The sequence below is a fragment of the Canis lupus genome, chromosome 19 (assembly GCF_003254725.2).
Source record: "Canis lupus dingo isolate Sandy chromosome 19, ASM325472v2, whole genome shotgun sequence".
Lineage (NCBI taxonomy): Eukaryota > Metazoa > Chordata > Mammalia > Carnivora > Canidae > Canis > Canis lupus.
The window spans coordinates 36,478,734-36,501,206 of NC_064261.1; the positions used below are offsets into that span (position 1 = coordinate 36,478,734).

General features: G+C 42.8%; 1 protein-coding gene across 1 annotated transcript in view; it reads right to left on the reverse strand.

Moving 5' to 3' along the window:
• The window catches only part of LYPD1 (LY6/PLAUR domain containing 1), a 44,288-nt gene that overhangs the window by 19,325 nt on the left and 2,490 nt on the right, over window positions 1-22,473 (reverse strand). The window lies entirely within an intron of this gene.

Genomic DNA, 22,473 nt, shown 5'->3' on the forward strand with positions numbered 1-22,473 from the left:
GCTCCTTGACATCAATCTTGGTAATGATTTTTTGTAGATCTGACTCCCAAAGCAAACACAGCAAATGCAAAAACACAGAAATGGGACTACATCGAACTAGAAATTTCTGCAGAGCAAAGGAAACCATCAGCAAAATGAAAAAGGCAACATAAAGAATGAGAGAAATATTTACAAATCTATATCTGATAAGGGATTAATATCTAAAATATATAAAGAACTCATACAATTCAATGGCAAAAAAAAAAAAAAAAGCCCACCAAAAACAATTCTATTAAAAAAAGCAGACGACCTGAACAGGTAGTCTTCCAAAGAAGATATACAGATGGCTAGCATGTACATGAAAAGAGGTCCAACATCACTGATGATCAAGAAAATGCAAATCAACACCACAATGAGGTATCTCCTTCTATCTGTTAGGGTGGTTATTGCTAAAAAGACAAGAGGTAACAATTTTTGGTGAGGATGTGGAGAAAAGGGAACCCTTGAGCACTGTGGGTGGCAATACCAACTGGCGTAGCCCCTGTGGAAAACCATATGGAGCTGTTTTCCAGAACACCGTATAATCTAGCAATTCCACTTCTGAGTATTTGTCCAAAGAAAAATAAAGCATTAATTTGAAAAGATATATGCATCTCCATGTTTACTGCAGCATTATTTACAACAGCCAAGACATGAAAACCATCTAAGTGTCTCCTGATGGATGAATAAGGAAGATGTGGTACACACACTGGAATACTGTTCCCCCATAAAAAGAATGAAATCTTGCCATTTGTAACAACAGAGATGGGCCTTGAGGCAATTATGCTAAATGAAATAAGTCAGAAAAAGACAAATACCATACTGTCTCACTTATATGTGGAATTTTAAAAACAACCACTAACAGAGCTCATAGATCGGAGAACAGACTGGTGGTTGTCAGAGGCCAGGCATGGGGGTGAGTGGAATGAGTGAAGGGAGTCAAAAGCTACAAACTTCCAGTTATAAACGCAGTCCTGGGGCTGTAATATGCAGCGTGGGGACTGTAATAATACTGTACTGCATATTTGAAAGTTGCTAAGGGAGTAGATCTTAACATTCCTCATCACAAGGAAAACACTGTAACAGTATGATGATGGATGTTAACTATGTGGTGTGGTGATCATTTCACAATACCTACAAATATCAAGAAAGAAAACATAGTATAGACAATTTTTTCCTTTTTTTAAAAAGGACTATTTAACAAATGAGTCCTTACATGGTTCTTACTATGTTCCAGATAGAATTTTAAGAGCTTTACAGATATTAAGTCATTTAATCTTTGTTATAAATCCCAGCAGTAATCCTCATTTTGCAGATGGGAAAACTGAGGTAGGAGAGATTAAGTAATCTGCTTAGGGGCCATGCAGGGTGTTATAAGGTAGAGCTGGGATCTGAACTCACCTGCTATTAAGCACTGTGCAACATTGCTTACCAGGAGTGGCAAAAATTACACACACACACACACACACACACATATATATATATATATATATATATATATATATATATATATATATCTTGCGTACATACTTATGAAATATTTCCAGGAGAGTACATAAGAAAGAGATGATATTGGTTGTCTCTGGGGAGGGGTCCTACGTGGCCATAGATAGGGGTGATAAAAAACCCTATAGAGATGGTTTTTATCATTTGAAATCAGAACAATGTAAATGAAGTACATTTTTTTGTAAACCTTCTATAATAAACAATGTTGGGATGCCTGGGTGGCTCAGTGGCTAAGCGGATGCCTTCAGCTCAGGGCGTGATCCTGGGGTCCAGGTTCCAATCCTGCATCGGGCTCCCTGCGAGGAGTCTGCTTCTCCCTCTGCCTATGTCTCTGCCTCTCTCTGTGTCTCTCATGAATAAATGAATAAAATCTTTAAATAAAGTAAAATAAAAGAAGATAAAATAAAATAAAATAAGTCCCCAACGAATCATTTTTATTAGATGCCTTCTCTTCTTGGAATCTAGCACAAATCCCTTCCTGGCTGTGTCCACCAGAGGGCTCCTGAGAATAAATACACCCCAAGAAAACAGTCCTGAAGATTTGGCCCCAAGCCTAAATCTCAGGGTCACTGGACAGGGGTACAAGTGTCCGTCCTTCTTTTCATTTTACCTTGAACTCAGTCCTCAGGAGCTTGCATCAGGACCCAAGAGAGGAGAGGCTGCAAGGGAACTCGAAAGTGCCCTCTCGTAGCTATTGGCAGAGTATAAATTGGCCTAACAGCAACGTGGAAGGATCTAGACTACTTTGAAATCTAGAAATCCAAGGGTTCCACTTCTCAGTGTTTGCCCTTTGAAACAAAATATACTTTCACAAAATATACTTTCCTTTTCACAGGAAAAGGGTGTGTTTATACTATGGGGTATTAAGCAGCAGTTGAAAGGCATGTTCAGTGTTTGCCCTTTAAAACAAAATATACTTTCACAAAATATACTTTCCTTTTCACAGGAAAAGGGTGTGTTTATACTATGGGGTATTAAGCAGCAGTTGAAAGGCATGTCCAGAGCTCTCTCCGTATCTAGCTCAATACACTGAATCACTCCATATACTGTTGGGGTTCTCAGGAAGAAGAATGAATTTCCAAGTTTTATAGACTATTTATGTAAGGGAATAAAAAGCAAGACAATATGTGCTCTTGCAGTGCGTGTGTAGGTGTGTGTGTACGAAACTGAGTGGGTGAGTTTATCTCAGACAGAGAGGTCCAGAAGGCCCCCCCTGAACAGAGGCTGCCCCTTTGGGAATGAGCCACAGTCAGGAAGCACTGTGATTTATTCATGATGTTTGAATGTTGTACAGTGGGAAGACTTCTGTGGGTTGCATCTTCAGGACAAATTAATAGAAATGAAAAGTATAAACCGAGTAAGCCACTTCAGGGACCTGAGACTTGAAGCCGGCAGCAGCACAGAGCACCGGAGTGGAAGACCAGGGTCCACACCACCATAGCCAGAGGACAGGCAGGTGTGGCTAAGGGGGCCACGGCTCTGCGTGGGCTTCAGCAGCACTGTGGGCGGGGGGTGGGTTTCCCTGTACTCTTGCGGCCACCCTACTGCTCTCAGCAGCCACCCCCTGCTGGAGAGGCAGTGTTTAAGAGCAGCAGTGAGCCATCTTCTGGAGACTTCCCCAAATAGCTGAGGGATGCCCCCTCCTTATACTACTTTTCTTTTAATCACTTCCAATACCTGATGTAGTTTTACTATGATATCTTCATTAATAGAATGCAGCTCTGGCAATTAGAGCAGCACCTGACACATAAAGGCCTGAAAAATACCGAATGAATGAGGAATGGAAAGGGAGAGCACAGAAGGAGAATGGATCATCTAAAGGGGCCCATGACAGTGGGTCCTTTTCTGACTGGTAGCAACCGAAATTTTATTCCTAGGCTGCTGGGGCCTGGGTAGCAGAGGTTACAGGAGGCTCAAACAAAGCTGCAGGTGTCGGTTCAAGCAAGCAGGGCTGTGAAAGGCGATGCCTTGCTAGTGGGGATTCAGACCCAGGGCTGGCAGGCTCGGCAGGTGATGAAGTGCTGTCCATCACACAAGGCCAGGCTAATCCCAGATTGGGCCAGCCCCCAGCCATTCCATCCTGCAGAGCCACTACCTGTCCTGTGGAAGGCTGCGTCATTTCTCAGGGTTCTCAGCGGTGGACCAGAAGTGTACTTCTATCCCACTATCACCAAATTAATCAAGACACCCAGCATTTAAAACTTTAATCCTCTTTAAGTCTTTAGAGGGAGGATGGCGTCCTGTGTGTGTGTGTGGGGGGGGGGTGGCTCTTGGATTTAGATGGGTGGCTATGCTGGCTTTTTAAAAAGACCACAAATTGTCCTCCTGGAGGAAGTCATTCATATTACTCTGTCTTATTTAGGATGTGAATGATAGGCATGCAGAGGAATAAAGGAAAGGTAAAGTAAAATACTGAGCTTACTTCCAAGGGAATTCATTTCACCTATTCCCTGGGACCAGCGAAATTAGCCTTTGAAGGCAATTATGCTGTGAGAGTTATGCTGAAGACATAAAACAGGAAAACAAGGAAAAAGGAATTAGATCACCTGTGACCTACACACTGGAATTCAACATATAGCAGGATTGAAATGCATCCAAAGAGATGGTATGAAAACATTTCAGTACCACCACGTGTCCTCCCTATTTTACAGACACTAGGAACTTTTTTTTCCAAGTTAAGGCAACTTGAAAAAAGCACCTGGCACAAAAGTATATGTAAGTGCTATATAAGTGTTTGCTGTTGCTATTATTTTTACTGTTACTATCTGTCCACGGGGCATTTTCGCATACCCTGAATTCACAGAAATAGCTAATTAACTGAATTTATGCACATCATGGTTCATCAGAGGGGACAATGACATTAGTCCTCACTGATGTGCTTCGACATTTAAAATGACTGGCTTTTCCCATTCCGTCTCCATTCCTCTGGGCCTACATATGGGCCGCATTCTAGCTAACGTGCTCACTTTGCATTCAGAGGAAGAAAAACCAAAGGCAGACCAGGAACAACTGAGACAGGAGGGACAGAGCAAGCAAGAAAGAAGTGTTCGAAGTTGGTGTGGATGCTGGATGGCCCCTGTCGTCTTCTTTGCAGCAGGCACTCCATCAGGCATCGGGCTTGCTTTAAAGGGTTGAATTATTGATTACACCAGGGGAAGAAGAAAGATGGTGTTTTTTCTTGGAGCCCAGCTCTTTCTGCCTGCCCCTAACGCAGCTGGGTCACCACAGACTAAGCAGGCCAAATAAAAGGCACCCAGAACAACTTGGCTTGACATCAGCCCAGGAGTGGTCTGGGTTTTGGGATTCACCATCCCTGAGAGTTACAACATGGTTTCAAGGCTGGCATTCTGACCCAGAAGCCTCTAGGCCGACCTGGAGGGTGGCCCACGGGTATAAAATCTTTTAATGTACTGAATTGCTGGTGTGGTGCTACCCACCTTCAGCCCAGACATTCCACCGAGGTTCTTTCCTGCACGCTTCATTAAGGGGCCTGTTGTTAACATGCACCCACTGCCCGGACGGGGACACTTCTAGACCTTCCGTAGGTGAAAACTGCTCAAGCAGTGGTTCTCAGGCATCAGTGTGTAGAGGATTCTGACAACAGGTGGTCTAAACTTCCAAAATGCCACGTTGGGCAGGGAGAGGGCACATGTAGGCTCTGGATGCACAATACAGTTTATCGAGGGAGAAGGCTTTCACTACAGGCAAAGATTTCATTCAGCATTACAACCTGGCTCCTGCTGTGCCCTGCGCAGCCACGGCTGAGACACCCCTGATGATCCACAGCCATGGAGAGGGAGAGAAGAGCCAGTTTCCTCTTCACTGCTTTCCACACTTCTCCTTGACCACATTTGCTCCATTTCTACCTCTTAGAGGACAGGTTCCCCCATGTACCTGTCCAAAAACTTCAACTATTGATAGTGGGAATATTCACAATCAACCATTAGCTCATGTGTGAAAGGACCAGCTTAGAAGACCAAAGACACCCATGGAGGCAGGCGATCAGGCCAGTGCTGAGTTGAGCACTGCCCAGTAGGCTGGTTTCCTCCCTTTGGCCCTATCATATTCCACTGGGGTGGCTTTTTCCATTCAAAACCTACAGTTTATGTGGTAAGTTTGTAGGCAGGAGTTGGCACACTTCTGTGACAGGCTAGATAGTAAACAATTTGGTCCTTGAGGGCAAATAGTCTCCACTGCAACTACTTGATTCGGATATTTTATCATGGAGGCTGCCAAAGATAATACGTGACATATGAGTGTGGCTGTGTTTCTATAAAATTTCCATTATAGAAATAGGCCAGATTAGTCCACTGAGGCTGTCACAATAAAATAGCCCAGACTGCATGGCTTGAACACCACACAATTTCTTACACTTTTGGAGACTAGAAGGCTAAGATCAAGGTGCTGGCAAATTAAGTTTCTGGTAAGACCACTTTCTTGGCTTATAGGCAACTGTGTCCTAAGGGAGCCCTTCCTGTATACAGAGGACTCTGGTATCTCCCTCTCTCCCATAAGGAAGCCAATCCCATTGGAAGCCTTACCCTCACACTCATCTAACCCTCAGTATTCTCAAAGGCTCCACCTCCAATGGAGTTCATAACATAGGTATTGGGCCAGATTTGCTCACCTCTGTTCTAGTCTACAAAATCCAATCATCTTTGCATAACGAAACCTAACTTTCCCATCCAGTCTTTCCAGTTATATGAGAGACGCTCCTTTGGAACGTTAGCTTTTTGGAAAATGTCAGAGAGGATGTCTCTGGGTTCCCAGTGTGCCAAGGCTACTCTACCAAAGATCTTTGCTGGTTTTCGACTATTTGTAGAATCTTATATCCATATTTTTCAATTTTAAAAAATTGAACGGTCTCTGTAGAAAGTACATTCTTCATAGCACATACAAGCCCTGCAGTGGGAGCGGCCAGCAGGAGCTCCATCCTAACACAGAACAGGCACAGCTTGAAGGCAAAAAAGAGGAATAAAGGGCAGAGTGAGAGCTACTACAATAACGCTCTTTCCAGTATGGCAGGATGCAGGTTGACTGAGTAAAATTAACATTTAGGTGTCTTACGGTTGTGTTATATTTAAAGCCAAAACCCTGCAGGAAAAGCAGAGCAGACCTTGCCCCTGAGGTGGTCAATTTGTGCAACTGTCTCTAGGAGTCAGCCCTCTCTGACTTCCCGTGTCACAAGTTCCTGGGTTTTTTCCTCAGTGTCTGTGATATAACCAGAAACCACCTCATCTAGTCAGTTTTAGCAGGTCTTGTTTTGTGTGATGTCCTGAGTCTAACTATGGTAGATCCAGAGTATTACTGGGGCTCGACTGTTCCCTTTATTTTCTGCTTTGAAGAAGCAACAGTGCCTCTTACGGCACCATATAAATACTGATGCGGTAACTTGTTTCCCCTCTGAGCTTAATTATGTTTTTCTAGATGTACTTTCAGAAATTTAATGATTCTCTAAGTCTTCTTTAAAACATCATAGTTGGAAAGAAAAAAATAACGATTTTGTTTCTTTCCACAAACACCATTTTTTAAAAAATTTATTTATTCATGAGAGACAGAGAGAAAGAGAGAGAGAGAGAGAGAGAGAGGCAGAGACACACGCAGAGGGAGTAGCAGGCTCCTTGCAGGGAGCCCGATGTGGGACTCGATCCCAGGACTCCAGGATCATGCCCTGGGCCAAAGGCAGACGCTTAACCTCTGAGCCACCCAGGGATCCCCCCAAACACCATTTTCAAATGAATTTATATTGCCAAAGAGACAATTTGGAAGTTAAAGTGGCAACACTACTTATTAAGAAGGCATCCAGTGGTATGAAGGACTTCTGTTCAGGGTTTTTGGGGTTGTTGTTTTTTGACACATTATTTCTTGACCTATCCGAAATGATCTCTTAGGCTCAAAAATGAGCTGGAACTCATAGTTGCTGGCAAACCCAACGGGAAATTGTATGTGTTTTTTTTTTTTTTTTTTTAAATTTTATTTATCCCCCCGCCCCCCACAGTGGGAAGTTGTATTTGATCATAAAACAAGGAAAGGAGGGATCCCTGGGTGGTGCAGCGGTTTGGCGCCTGCCTTTGGCCCAGGGCGTGATCCTGGAGACCTGGGATCGAGTCCCACATCGGGTTCCCAGTGCATGGAACCTGCTTCTCCCTCTGCCTGTCTCTGCCTCTCTCTCTCTCTCTCTGTGTGTGACTATCATAAATAAATAAATTAAAAAACAAAAAAACCAAACAAACAAGGAAAGGAAGTTTCAGTAATGGACTAAAATTGTTAGTCATTTTACCAATGGAAATCACCTGAGAAGAATTACTCAGTGTTAGATGTAAAGAAATACTAGCCTTGGTGAAGATCAGAAATCAGATCACTGATTTCCTCCATTAAGTTCTGGCTCTTGAAAAAGTCTTGATCTTCTCATTTACAGACCGGGTGGAGAGCAAGCTGAAGTAGATAATATCCATCTTTCATTTTGCTTCTGAATAATTCTTCACACAGTTGAAAAAACATTAACCCTGGAGTCCAACAGACTTAGACTAGAATTATCACTGAGATCATGCACTAACCTTCTTGAAGCCTGTTCATACTTTTGAAGAGGGAGAAAGGTATACCCATCCAACAGACTAAAATGTGAAGATTAAGAGGACAATGCCTGCAAAGCACCCAGGACTGTGCCAGCCCATGATGTATGCCTAAGAAACATCAACTTTCTTGACGTGAGGTGTTTTGTTTTTAATTTAAAAAACACAACTGCCAGGGAGAAGTGATACACAGGGCCAAGGGAGGGAAAATCTAAGATGAGCTTGGAGTGTCTTATCTTGTGATGCCAAATAGAGGCAAGTGTTCCAAAATAGGACGGGGCATGTTGAAACGACAGAGGTCAGCCTCCCAAGGGACAGCCAGAACAATCTGAGCAATAAAATAAAGAACAACAGTACTGTATTAGAACCCATAGAAGGAAGGGACTATTCATCAACTGATGGATACAGATACAGATAAGTAAATGAGGAAATAAATATTTGGAGAAGGGACAGCTCTACCTTACAGAAGGATTCCAAGTAATAAATGCAGAAGAAATGAGAGAACTAGAAATTAAGCAATAATTGCTGAGGTAGAGATACACCAACAGGTACTGAAATTATTGAGCAAATTTTGAGGAGAAATAGGATGTACGTATATACATAGATATACATGTATATGTAATTTGTATACATACACACAAATGTGTGTATGTATGGTTTCAAAGAGTTTTCTTCGAGTAATCTATTCATTACAAAGGGAAAAACAGTCACTATGCTGTGGAGAAGCCCAGCAGACACCATCTTAATTAAGTGATCAAAGTTAACATCACTCGTAATAAGACAAGCTGACATCACACATACCTCTTGATATAATTCACTGAAAAGTAATAGCATGTCACTTCTGAATATTTATAACCACCATCTGACTATGAGAACACGTCAGACCAACTCAAATTGAGGGACAGGGTGCAAAAAACTGACCAGTCCTCCTCAAAAGTGTCAACATCACGAAAGACAAAGAATGAGGAATTGTCAGAGATGAGCAGAGACAAAGGAGGCATGACAATGAAACGCAATGTGTGATTCCAGATAGGATTCTAGAACAGAAAAAGGAAAAACCGGTAAACTATAAATACGAACCATTGTTAGTTAGGAGTTATTTTTTTTGTTTGTTTGTTTTGTTTTGTTTTTAAGAGTATTGTACCAATATTAGTTTCCTAGTTTTTGGTCATTGTACTACAGTTATACAAGTTATTAACATTAGTGGAAGGTGGGTGAAGGGTAAACAGGAAAGTCTGTACCATTTTGCAGCTTTTCTGTTAAGTCTCAAATTATTTTGAAATAAAAAGGTTTTATAAAAGACGTCAGTATGAGTGAGGGACAAGTCTGTATCATTTTTCTATGTACTACCCCAACACGCACTTCAGCGAAACACCTGGCCACTGCGCATGCCAATGGCCAATATGTGACACAGGCAGCCCGAAACATCTGTGCTATTTAACTACTTCACTCTTGCCTCAAAGACTCTGGAGAATCCTGAAATGACCGTTTTTCAGCGGGGTGGGCTGGAAGATTCCTAGGGGAATCTTTGGCAATCTGTTTCTTTCCTTAGGAAAAGAACTCAATGTAACTCCTGGCCTCTCCTGACCTCTATTCCGTCGTCCTCAAGGGAGTGACACATCTGATGCATAAATTTGGGAAGAATACAGCAGACACACATTGCTCATCTGCTTTCTCGTCCTTCTTGGGAGTGAATGGGTTAGAGCAAATAGGTTTTCTGCTCTGCTCCTTGGGATGAGAATCTTCCCCTCTTTGGCCTTTACAGACTGGATTAGACCAGCTCATTTGGAAGCCCATTTGACCCTCAACCCAAAGAAATTCCCTTCAACTCTGTCTTTCTCAGTTACTATGGTATAGTTTTGCCCTCACCTGCCCTGGTTCTTTGTTTTATTTCTCAGCTTGCTCAAGGCCTGGGTAAGAAGAGAGGCTGTTAACCATCAGGCACTTTCTAGATGCCACCAGGTTCCACCTTTCCCAGTCTACTCGGTGTCCTGGAACTTATTTCTATGGCCAGGACTCTCTCTGGAGTCGGGAAGCATTTTCCAACCAATCTCTATCCCAAGTAGCCTCTGGACTTTGAACATGATAAACAATAACCATTTAACATTGTTTTTGCTGGATGAATTGAGCCCTACTGTCACAAAAAGAGGATCTAGAGCACCATACACCAGTCCACCTCCAAGCACACACAGATATACAAGTGAATTTGGGGCATCCCAAAGAGTATATGGGACTTACACTTCTTTTATGACCTACTGGCTCTAAATAGGGTTTTTTTTTTTCATTTTTTAAAAAGATTTTATTTATTAGAGAGAGAAAGTGTAAGGAAGACAGAGAGAGCATGGATGAGTGAGGGGCAGAGGGAGAGGAAGAAGCAGACTCCCGGCTGAGCAGGGAGCCCAATGTGGGGCTGGATCCTGGGACCCCAGGATCATGACCTGAGCCGAAGGCAGACGTCTAACCAACTGAGCCACCAAGGTGCCCTCTAAATATATTTATAAAATAACCTATTTTCCTAGTTTTCTCACTTTAGCCTCTGCCCCAACAGCAATTCAACAGAGGCATAAAGCATTGTTCCCTCCTCTTTACAGACCATCGTGCATTTATTTTTTCCAACAGTTTCCTTTGCATCTGCTCTCTTTGCTCGCACAAAGATAGAAGTTTCTAAACAGGGCCTTTAATAGTCCATTACTTTCACCCCACGTTGTACAATTCAGTTTTAAAGTCAACTTCTATGGAAAAGTGCTACTTGTATGAATGCCCGTCTGGGAGTGAGACTAATCTTCCTCTACTCAAAAAATAACCAACACTTGCTGCACCAGAGTTATGATTACATCACAATAAATATTCTATGCAGAACTAGGAACAGCTCCTCAAAGAAAAATGCTTGGAAACGGGTAATTGGAATGAACTATATGCATTTTCACTGAGCTTTGAAAGAAACTGTGAGAAAAAAGATCTTCGATCTGTTCCCAAGTATATATTTTTTTCTCTTAAAGAACACCATGTGAGGAATTTTGACAGTGTCTGCATTCTAATGGGAACATCTCAGGAAGAAGAGGCTTATCTATATTTTTGCCTCGTTAGGGCCATGATGGGCGCCGTTTATCAGGCATAAAAAGAAAGGAGAAAACCCAGAAGGTAGTTCTTTTCTGGACAATTATGTGTTCTGGCTCTTAAGTACTTTCCCTTTGCCATGGATGTGAATATTTTAAAAGCCAAAGAAACCCCTCCACTTGAGCTACAGATGGCCACAGGAACCAAACAAGAATGCTAACAATCCATTCCAAAAGGCCAACAAAACACCCCAAAAAAATAAAAACATGGTGAGTGCCAAGTTCTACACTGCACATCCATACTGACGCCATGTCCATCTAAATGGTGCCAGTAGGACTGGAAAGTGACAGTAATGTGAAGGAGCGGCAGTGACCCTGAGGGTAAAAACCAACGTGTCTGTTGAAACCATCACCCCCACCACCACGACCCCCCACCACAAAAAAGACATGAAACAAGATGCTGCAAGAACATTCTTTTTCCTTCTAACAGGGATGTGTTAACTTCATTATTCAGAATCCTTTGATTACCTTTTCAAAAGTTTTTTTGTTGAGTTTAATTTTCAAGGCTGTTAACCACTGATGCCAACTTAATTATAGCAAGCAAGCAACCAACTCATAATGTATGATGCCAATTGTTAGTTTTACTTTAGCTTCACATTAGATTTGGACTTCTCTGCTCATTTGTAACTTTCTGAGCCAGGAAGGTTTCTGCACAGTCACTTGTCTTTTCTCAGGTGGTGTCTCTGTGCCCCCATTTGCCATGGGGGATTGAGGAAATAGATATTTATGACTTATTATCTCAGTATTAACAGTGCCCTTCAATAATTTATGAAACTGTGCCCTTGCAGTTTTAACCTGGAAGTCCTTCTGCTTATTGTTCTGAAAGGCTAAGATTAACATAGAGGGGCTCAAACCTGAATCATCACTTTCTTGCACAAAAATTCACCCAAATGAAGGAAAAATAGAGTCACTGGTGGCATAATGGCTCCAGATGAGATAAGCCAAGAACATCTAAGTCTTTAACCCAAACCCTTGTACCTGTTGCCAGAATATGGCATTCTCTTCTGTAGAAGATATCCTTGCCCTAGAATGGAGTTACACTCTTATATCTCAGCATTCAGTGAACCCAAATTCTGGAACGTCACAGAAATCTTGAATTAAGCTTCAGGACATCACTCACTAGTGTTATGTATTCCTTTCCTTTTCCAAGACATGACAGTGATTTAGGATGAAGGTCCTTTGACAATGCATTTCGGTGTTCACTTTAGGCAAAAGAGGAAGTGATGTTCAGGAGAGAGAATCTTTCCTGTTCTTTATCCCAGGCCTCCCAGAGGCATTGTGCTCGACTTTCTAATTTCGTGCATGGATTTCTCAAAAGCTGATTTGGCAGCCACTATAGTTGGCCACCCAAAAGCCACTGCCATCTTCCTTACAGCAAGTCATGGCCATGAGACAACATTCTGACCAACGGAAAATAAGCAGAATTCTCTTGGGGACCTTTGGGAGAGCTTTCTTTTTCTTAGTCAAAGGAAAAACTGAAGATAAAAACTCCTGATGCTATACTTTCCCTTTACCTTGGACACAGCAGCCATCTTATGACCAAGAGGCAACAAGCCTTGGAAAGCCAACATGCTTTGGAAGTGAGAAGGCAAACGGAGAGAAGCTGATTTTTGACAGCATCACAGAGCTATAGGGACCACCCCAGGTCCACCTACGACTGGACTGCCTTGATGGCTTCAGTCCCTGCTTGTTACTTGCTGCCAAAAACAGGGATTCAGTAGGTGAGGTCTGGAGTGTAGGCAAGAGTACATGGGAATCTATCGGCAGCAATAGCTGGTTATTCTCTTCTGAAGCTCAGCCCCATAGACTAAGAAGGGGGAAAGCACAGTGCTTCTTGAGGCCTAGGAGTTGTGCAGCCAGAGCTGGAGAATTGTACTTAGGTTCCAGGACAACGATATTAATGATATTCAATAATGGGGCAAGAATACAATTAGTTGGCTCTTAGAGCTCAGTGAAACAGTATAAGTGGGAGGCAGAGAGCAAAATCATGGGCTATTTCCCATGACCCTGCTTCCCTTCATGCTTTAGCTTTCCCAAATTAGTTTAGAAGTATGCCCTCCACCCCCACAACCCCCCTCCCCAGGCCGTGCTTACAAGTCTGGATGGCTCTTGTCTTGTGGAGCATCTCCATTTGTATTTCCAACTTGCATCTCCTGTGTGAGAGAGGCCTGGGGGTGGGGGGCAAAGGTCTGCTGGGGGAGTACAAGTATGTGTCTGTGTGCAGGGACGCGAGGTGGGGGTACTTTCTCCCTTAGGAGGTTCACACCAAGATAGAGCTCTGCAGTGCCACAGAGTTCCAAGTAACAGAAACCTCCGGCTGACTGGACTGGCTAGGCAGTGACCCGTCCCCAGCTGGCTTGACTACCACATGGCTGGACGCTGTAGAGCAAGGGGTGTGTGTGTATGTGAGGGCATGCGTGCACACGCGTGCACTTTCAGAAAATACTCCTATGCAGATCTCAGCTAGATTGGCCCTGAAAGTGAGCTGATAAACTAGAAAAACTGAGGTGTGTGACACTTCAGATTGTTCCTTAAATGACAACTGTGACTAATAGGCATCAGTCAGCTTATTCTAGTTTTTTCTGAGAAGCAAATAATATACTAAACTTACCTTTGCTCTATTTTTCTTCCTATGCTAGGGATTTAAGCTCCCTCATTTCTGATCTAATATTTTTTAAATGCCAATCAATCTATCTGGTTTTGCTTGGAACTTGATTTCTTCAAGTACACTCATTCAGCAAATATTTGTTGGGTGTCTACATACCAGGGAGTGAGTCTAAGTGTGTGAGTGTGTGGGGGGGGGGGGAGGGAGGGGGAGGGAGAGAGAGAGAGAGAGAGAGAGAGAATGAATATGAGACAGAGACAGACAGACAGGAGGAGGAGGAAGGTGGGGGAAGTAAGCCACAGGGATGAGCACTGTATCCAGAAATGAAAGCCATGAATGCGCTCTAGTGCATAAAGCTGTAGTTTAGTTGGATTAGGGCAACATATTCTAAAACACTGAACGGTTCCGGCGCCAGGCACACTGCTTGGCTGGAGAATGAACAAAGATAAAATTGTCAGAACACCCTGCTGTCAAGTCCAGCCTTCACCTGCACCACGAAGGTCAAGTCTGAAATGCTTCTCCCCAGGCACAGGTAAGCAGGGGCCCTGGCTGGCCTTTCTACACCCAGCCTCTTTCTACAGGGGGTTGCTTTAGTCTCTCTAGACCTTATCCCACTCTTACATAAACCGTCTGCATCTGCCTTGCCTTACTCTTCTTTTGCTTCCAACAGCAAGTGGCAGGCTGCGTAGAAAGTCGTTTGACCTTTCAAAGAAAGTTAACTCAGGCTTCACTCTCCAGGTGCGGCTCCGCCCACCTGCTGCCTTGCCCGCTGAAGGCCGGGAAATTCTCCAAAGACTCTGGGCTGGCTTTGAAGCCCAGATCTCTTTGCACTCCCAGCTTGGATGTCTTCACTGGGTGGAAAACTAGTCAACCTGCCCAGCCTCTCGTTGTTTCTGAACAGATTCTCTGAAGTTAACGGGAGACCCAAGTGGTTTGCTAGATTTTGCATGAGCAATAAAACAGTGCATAAAACCCACGGCCCGGCGTCAGTTAATACACCTGCTTCCGCAGATGCTCTTTGAAGAAGCCTCAGCGGAGGGCACTGTAAACTGCTCTGCACATTCGCATGCGTGCTGAGCAGAGCACGCACGGGCGACAGCGGGCCCAGCGCGGCGCACCTGGCGCCACCCGCCTCTGGCACTGTCTCTAGTCGTTTCTCCGCTCCCGCCAACAAGTCCAAGAAATAGAAAAACATAAAAAGCTATTGTCCATGTCCAGTGAGAAATGAAATGCACTGGACCAAGTATCACAACTTCCTTAAAATAATACAACACTTCATCACTTTTGCATCTGGATCCCTCTCATGGCTTGCAAAGTCATAAAGCTCGAAATCAACGTCGTGAACCGTCACTGCTTTTTTCTATTTAAAATGCATTCCTTTAAAAAAGCAATTTATTAGAAGCTCTCTATGGTTTCACCTTATCTAAAGCACTTAATTCAGTTCATCTCCTGCTTTGCTTTGTACTGTTGGAAGCAATCAGAAGATTGGAAGCAAAGTATTAATAAGAGAACATGCCCTGCAGCTCTGGCCTGTGCAAACAGCTCCTGAATTACAATGTAGCCAAACCCCAAAGTTTAGCACGGATAGAAAGAATTGATGGCATATCCCATCATTCTTTTCTTTATATGCAGGCTGATTCAACCCAGGTTGGGTTGAAGCTCCTAAATTATAGGCAAGGCCTTTTGTAGAATGCCCAAGGGAGGAAACATATTGTTCTTCTACCAGCAACTCTCTTTACCCCAAAATACTATCACTCCTACCACAATGAAAACTGTAGGTAAGCAAGAATCTAGCTTAGTTGTTAAGGAGGGAATAACAGAGGAAAAAAAAAAAAAAAGACTTCTCACTTTTAAAGGAGTACATAATTCTGCCTACATAAAAGCTGTGATCAGTGATTTGGTCAGAGAAAAGATTTGCACATGTTCCCTGAGTATTGGTTGTGGGTGACCTAATCACACCAGAATCTCATCTCCTTAATCAAAATCCCTCCCCGCAATAAGTCTCAACCGGCTCTACCCTCAAGCTTTCTCAAGGGAAGAAAGAAAAATGGACTGCTCAGGAGGTTTCAAGCTTCAGGAAAGAAGATGCCTTTCTTCTCATCTGTACAATTATAAATTAAGATCTCTTCTGGCCAACACGGCCCCTAGGAACCCTGGCCTATCAGTGAGGTCAGGTGTTGGGACAGGCAGCTGGTATCCCAGTAAGACAGTCAGGAATTAAGGAATAGCCCATGCAGATGCCTGAGGATTCTTGTGGTTGACACCTACCAATTCAAGATCCTCTCCTGGAGAAGCACATTAATCTTTAAAGATGGCAGCGGATGGAAAGCCCAGTGCTTGGCCCATGGATGCTTGATGAGTGGGAACTCCTTTGCCCTGCAGCTCACTGGAATGACTTGCTTTTGGCAAAGCCTCAGTAAGTAAATCGGCTCATCCATCTGTGAAGTTCACAAGCATGCCCCATCCCACCCACCCCGTCTCATGTCTCATCCCCTCCAGGAATTTAGGCATTTTCCAAACCTGAGCCTTCCTATCAGTCCCCTGTACAAGTAGGAGGAAAGACATCTCCAAATGAGATGTGAAATGGATGAATTAAAAAAATATCACCCCAAAACCAAAGAAAGCCAGTCACAAAAGGCCACATATTCCATAGTTTCATTTATGTGAAATGTCCAGAATAGGCAAATCCACAGAGACAGAAAATAGACTAGTGGTTCCCAGATTAGTGACTGCTAACAGGTACAGGGGTTTTGGGGGGGTGATGAAAATGTTCTGGAATTAAATATCTGGAAGTAGGTTATACTTACAACTCTGAATATACTAAAGACCACTGAATTATACACTTCAAAAGGGTGAGTTTTGTAGAACCTAGATTATATCTCAAAAATTGTTATTAAAGAATGCAAAAAAATGGCATTTTAATGATGGAAGAAATCCTAGGGAAGGGAAAGGACCTGAATTTCAATCCCACTGTCTGTGTAGTCTTTAGCAAATTGCTCAACCTCTCTGCATCTCAGATTTACCAACTCTCAAGTTAAGATATTATCTCACTGTGAACCTTTTAAGCTAATTATGAGGGTCCTGTTGTAAGGAATTCAAAGTTACATTCAAGGACTCTCAGTCTGAGAACGGAGGAGATGGTGTGCAAAGTAACGAGATAGTGTGCAAAGTAATGTAGGCTAAGATATCTGGGCTGTCTTCAGAGGCAGGTACAGATAGCAGATGAAGCAACTCCTGGGGAGCATTCCGGCAGCTTTCTCCTTTTAGGATTGATTCCAAAAGTTGGTTATGCTGACAGCATTTCTCACTGTCTCACGTTGCACAAGAAAACTGGTGGCCTGTCTCTACATCTTACAGGGGAGGAAACTCAGCCTGTGGGACATTAAAAAATCTCTTTAAAGTTACCAAGCACAGGGAGCCAGGTACGTGGGCATTGTCTTTTCCAATAGGGCTAAGTGCCCTTCCCACTCAAGTACTAAAAACAGGGGCTGGGGTATCGAATCCTTCTGCAGAGCGTGCTAATAAACCTTTTCCAGATTTGGGTGTTAGAATTTAAGTCATTCAATCATTCCAATTTTTTTTTGAAAGATTTTATTTATTCATTCATGAGACACACAGAGAGGCAGAGACATAGGCAGAGGGAGCCTGATGTGGGACTCAGTCCCAGGATCTGGGATGATGACCTGAGCCAAAGGCAGATGCTCAACCACTGAGCCACCCAGGGGCCCTCATTCATTCTAGAAGTTTGAAAGTAAAAAGAAAGGGAAGGATTAAGGGTGGGAGGGAGGGACTCAGGAGGGAGAAGGAGACAGGGCAGAGGCAGGCAAGAAGAAAGCAGGGAAGGAGAGAGAGAGAGGGAGAAAGGGAGGAAGCAGGCTGCAGAGTCAGATATTTTTGTTTCAGGAATATATCAAGGAAGCAGATTTCCTTCCAAAGTTCAAAGGAAACGGTATGTTTTGTTTTCATACTCCGCTCCATTTTTCACTTGGGAAAAAACCTCAGCTTTGAAGCCTCTCTGTTTAAACTCATTAGGAAAACCATCAATGATGGAAGCTTTTGTGAAATTGTAGTGGGAGGAATTAGTGCTATGGGAGAGCTGGATCAATCTTCAAACATTTCATCTATGGAGATGGGAGGTCTCGCTAGCTGCTTGTTCAGCTGGGAAGTTAACATAAACAAATGCTTCACTTACTGGAGAGTCCAAGGGACTAATGACACTTGGTATTTACTCTCCGAATACTTCCTCAGCAGCCCCCTGTGCCTGCCACCTGAAAAGGATGGATGCTTGAGGACTAACTGAACAAACCAACTGGCAAAATGACTTGCCCGGAAGAGAGAGGTGTTCTTTTAGTGTTCTGCTGGAAGAGACAGAGTGCTATTGACTTCACTGCACAGAATCTTTTCCTGTGTAATTCATAGCTTGATCAAGTTTGACATGGAAACCTTTATAGCAGGACTGTGTTAACATTTGAGGATATCTTTCTTGGCATCTGAGTTTTTTTTTTTTTTTTTAAAGTTTTGCAACCCGTTCAAGTCTCCTTAGCAAAATTAGGGTGATTTGGTTTTGACTTGGGTTCTTCACTTCATTCTTAGAGCACAGTGCATAGCGTGTGGAATTGATCCAAAATGAATTTGAGAGTGAGAAAGTAAGGACTGCAGGTGGGATGCAGGAGATGACAGGAGAGAAGAAAGGTAGACAGCGGCAGACAGGGAACAGTGGAAGATTATCAGATACTATTGGTGCTCTTAACAAAACTGTTCTAGAAAAAATGTTAGAAAATGTCTTTGTGCATACAATATAAGGTAGATTAATTTATGATCTGAATGTCTGCAAAGGAATAGGACTTAATAGTTTTCTTTTTCTGACACTAATTATATAGATGTACATGCAAACATATATAGGTAAGAACATAAAAAGACAGCACATACATGGACATGCCATCTGGGTGCACGTACATGCCTGCGTGTGCCTTAAATAAATGAATCCATGTATAAAGGAACTATGATATAATACTAATTAACAGAACTGACCCTTTTTCCTTTCGAGTCTACTCCAAGGACAAACTAGAGCCTATTATTTTAAATTGTGGGAAAATTAAGCAGTGCATAGACACAAGAAAAGATAGTAGAAACGAGAAGCTAACCATAACCGAACAGTAGATGACTGATTATTCTGGGGACATCAGGTCCTCATTTGCTTTCCCTTATTTAGCTCGTGAGAAAATAGGGCATAAAATTAACCTATCCGAGGCATGGAACCATCCCTGCCCAACTGAATGGGCAACTAACTAATCCAAAAGGAAAACAACCATTACTTATACAACCATAATGTAGATGCAACATGGCATATAAATCAGTAACTCTTGTATTGCAAAACAGACAAATAGATTAATGCATGTTGCAAAGGATGGGTGAAGAGATCGATTAGGTTACTGATTCAGACCATGAACTTTCTCTCAATATACTGCATTTAACTTTTAAATAAGGTTTAGGAGAACCTGTAACATTTTGCTCACTGACAGAGCTATATTTTACTTAGGGCAGAAATTGGCTAGTCTATAAAAATTAAATTATGCCCCTTTCACTGTATCTAGTCAAGAGGAAAAACTCTAATTACAAGATTGCACTGTCAAACAAATGCAAATTCACATGCTTTATATCCTGGTTTAAAAATTCATATGGGGGGAGCTTCTATTCTGAACCGAGAATCAATATTTGAAATATTTTTCAGAGTGCAGTGATAAGCCAGGGCAAAAGAAATGTCATTATCAAGGGTGCTGGTAAGTAGATGCTAACTCATTAAGAGCAGAACTTGTGAGAACAAGTCATTTGTTATGCAAACATTTAAATATCAATTAGTAAGGACAATGAAAGAAAGTTTTCCTTCCCCCACAGCCCAGTGCCTTATTACTCTAGAAATGACCAAGGGGAAAAAGAGCAGTGGAAAAAAATCTCCGCACCTAATAGGAATGTCTCTCTGGGGAATAGGTAAAGGTTAATTTTAAACGTACTTCCCAATTGAAAATTAAATGTACCTGCCTCAAAATTCCTAAGAGCTGAGTTTGCAGGCTTAATCCAGAAAGGACTAACTAAAGGCCTGAGTATATTGCATCACTGGTATTTTTTTGGAAAGAGAATGCCTCTTATCACTGCTTAATGTCAAACGTGCTTGGTTCATTACAATCTCTTATTCTGTTAAAAACTGTGCTTTTCCTAGACCTATGAAAACTGCCAGTCCACAGAGCACTAGGCTTTAAAAATCCTACTGGTTGGTTCTCATCTTCATTTAAAATCCATTTCGTGGCCTGTCCAGTCAACCAGTTCACTAAGCCTGTCAGGTGAATATGGTGGACATGAAGACCATCTAAATCTTTAGCACTCGTCCTAAATTATCCTTCCGGGCAAACCTCAGTGGCATGTTTTACTATAGAAGGTGCTGGTTCAGGAAAGCAGGGGCCTCTTGGTAACAGTCGGCCAGTGGACATGGACCAGATCTGTAACTTTTCTGGCCCCTCATTTCCTCCTCTAGAATACAAAAAAGTTGGTCCAGACTCAGGGCACCCCAGAGTCACTTGGGGAGACCCACAGCTGGGTATTTCACAGACTTAGTGAACTGGCTTCTTCAAGGGTGAGGGGAGGCATGTGGATTTCAACAAAACTTCCAGGACAATTCTGATGTGCACCTTTAATTCTGTGTCACTGGGACCTTTTAGTTCTAATGCACTAAGATTCTCAGAATAAGAGGTTATTGGTCCAATGAAAATAATTCTGACTTCGGTTCCTAAGGGTATGATGTAACAGGTGTGACTTTCTTTCCCCAGAGTGGAAAAGCTAACTCTGCAAACGCTGGTGGGTCGGGGCCTAAGGAAACAAAGGCTGCAAAAGAAGACTACCAGATTTCCTGAGATGCTCCACGCGAAGCACCCAGAAAAGTACGGGCTGTGTAGGGCATGCACGCTCTTCGGACTGTGATGACTGTACTACCTGTGGTCACTTCACAGTCAAATCTGAGTTTGGCTCTCCATCCCTGCTAGCACGAGAAGGGTTGAGAGCCACTTAAATTGATTGGTCTGACAACTACTAGGAGATGAAAATGGAAGTGCCTTGGAAGGATCACACCCCCAAACACTGTTCTTTTGATGCAGGGACATGCATTTGGCTGACTTCTACTGAATTCAGGCTTAAAATCTGTGTCCCTCCCCTTATAACAGGTTTTTCCGTTGAGTCCGTCAACTGTTTGTTTTTCAGACTTCACAACTGGTGTTGCTTTATTATTTCACTCTCTGGTCCAGGACACATGCCTGAGGGAACTGAGTTTGGAGAGAAGGAGCCCACCTCAATCTAACTAATAGCAACTTCAGGCCTGGCACTTAGAGACTATGCTAAAGGGTTCCCATAGATAACATTGGCATTATGATGCCCGCTTTGCCTTTCTTACAGCATTGTTTGGAGCAGAGAATAGAGCGAGAGGAAAAACAGCACTTTGAAAATGGAATGTGTGATATCTATCTTACATACACTTCTAGGAAGAAGTAGCTCTCTGAAAAAGGACACCTCATCTGGCTGTAGTTTGGTTCATATCTTTCTCTCGTCTCAAACATATCCCAGCTTATAAAACACAATACCCAGATAAGCTACTAGATAAGATAAGATAAGATAAGATAAGATCTAATACTAGATAAGATTCTAGAGAATCCCAAGAAAGTTCCTAATGTGTCCACAGTTTATCCCCCCGTCCACATTTTTTTTTTCCTGGCTCTAAACTACCACCTGGAAGAAAGCTGCAAATATTTGGAAGAAAAAAAAACAAAAACAAACACTACAGTATTCAGAGCGATTCCAACTAAAATCAAAGCAGTTCCTCTAGTAGGAGGGCAGAGTTTTGCTCAGGTAAAATGCTCAGGAATGCAACACAAGGAGAATAGAAACCATTATCAAAATCATAGATATCAATCTTAGCTACAAAATCATCACTAAATTTTGTTTTGCTTTTGTGATAGCCCCAATCCCAGGACAAATGACAAAACAACAGTTGCGGCTTTTCTTGGGACACGTTATCCTTGAGAGCAGTTATGTCTCAGGCTTCCCCAAAGAGCGATTTGGGTGGAAGGAAACCATACCTAATGACCTATAAAGACCAGCTTTTAAAACTGTGCATGTGGGTGGCCCTGGTGGCGCAGCGGCTTGGCGCCGCCTGCAGCCTGAGGTGTGATCCTGGAGACCGGGGATCAAGTCCCATGTCGAGCTCCCTGCATGGAGCCTGCTTCTCCCTCTGCCTCTCTCTCTGTGTCTCTCATGAATAAATAAATAAAATCTTAAAATAAAATAAAAAATAAACTAAAACTGTGCATGTGCACCACACCATGGCACAGTGATGAGCTAGCTATCTGATCCTCCAATATCCCTGTGGTTGGCAACAGGGCATTTCCAGGCCCTTCTCTGAGAAGAAACTACTTTTCCAAGGTGCTGCCTTTAAAACTGGAGCCCTGGCATTCATTTGCTAGTGGATTAAGAGAATCCCTTCCCAGATTTAATCCCTTCAACTAAAAGCTCTGTGGGTCTCTACAGTTCAGCAGACTAAAGGGGAGCAGAATTTTGGCTCAATCTACATCATTCACCACAAGATGCTATTTCCCATATGTTTATTATCCTGAAA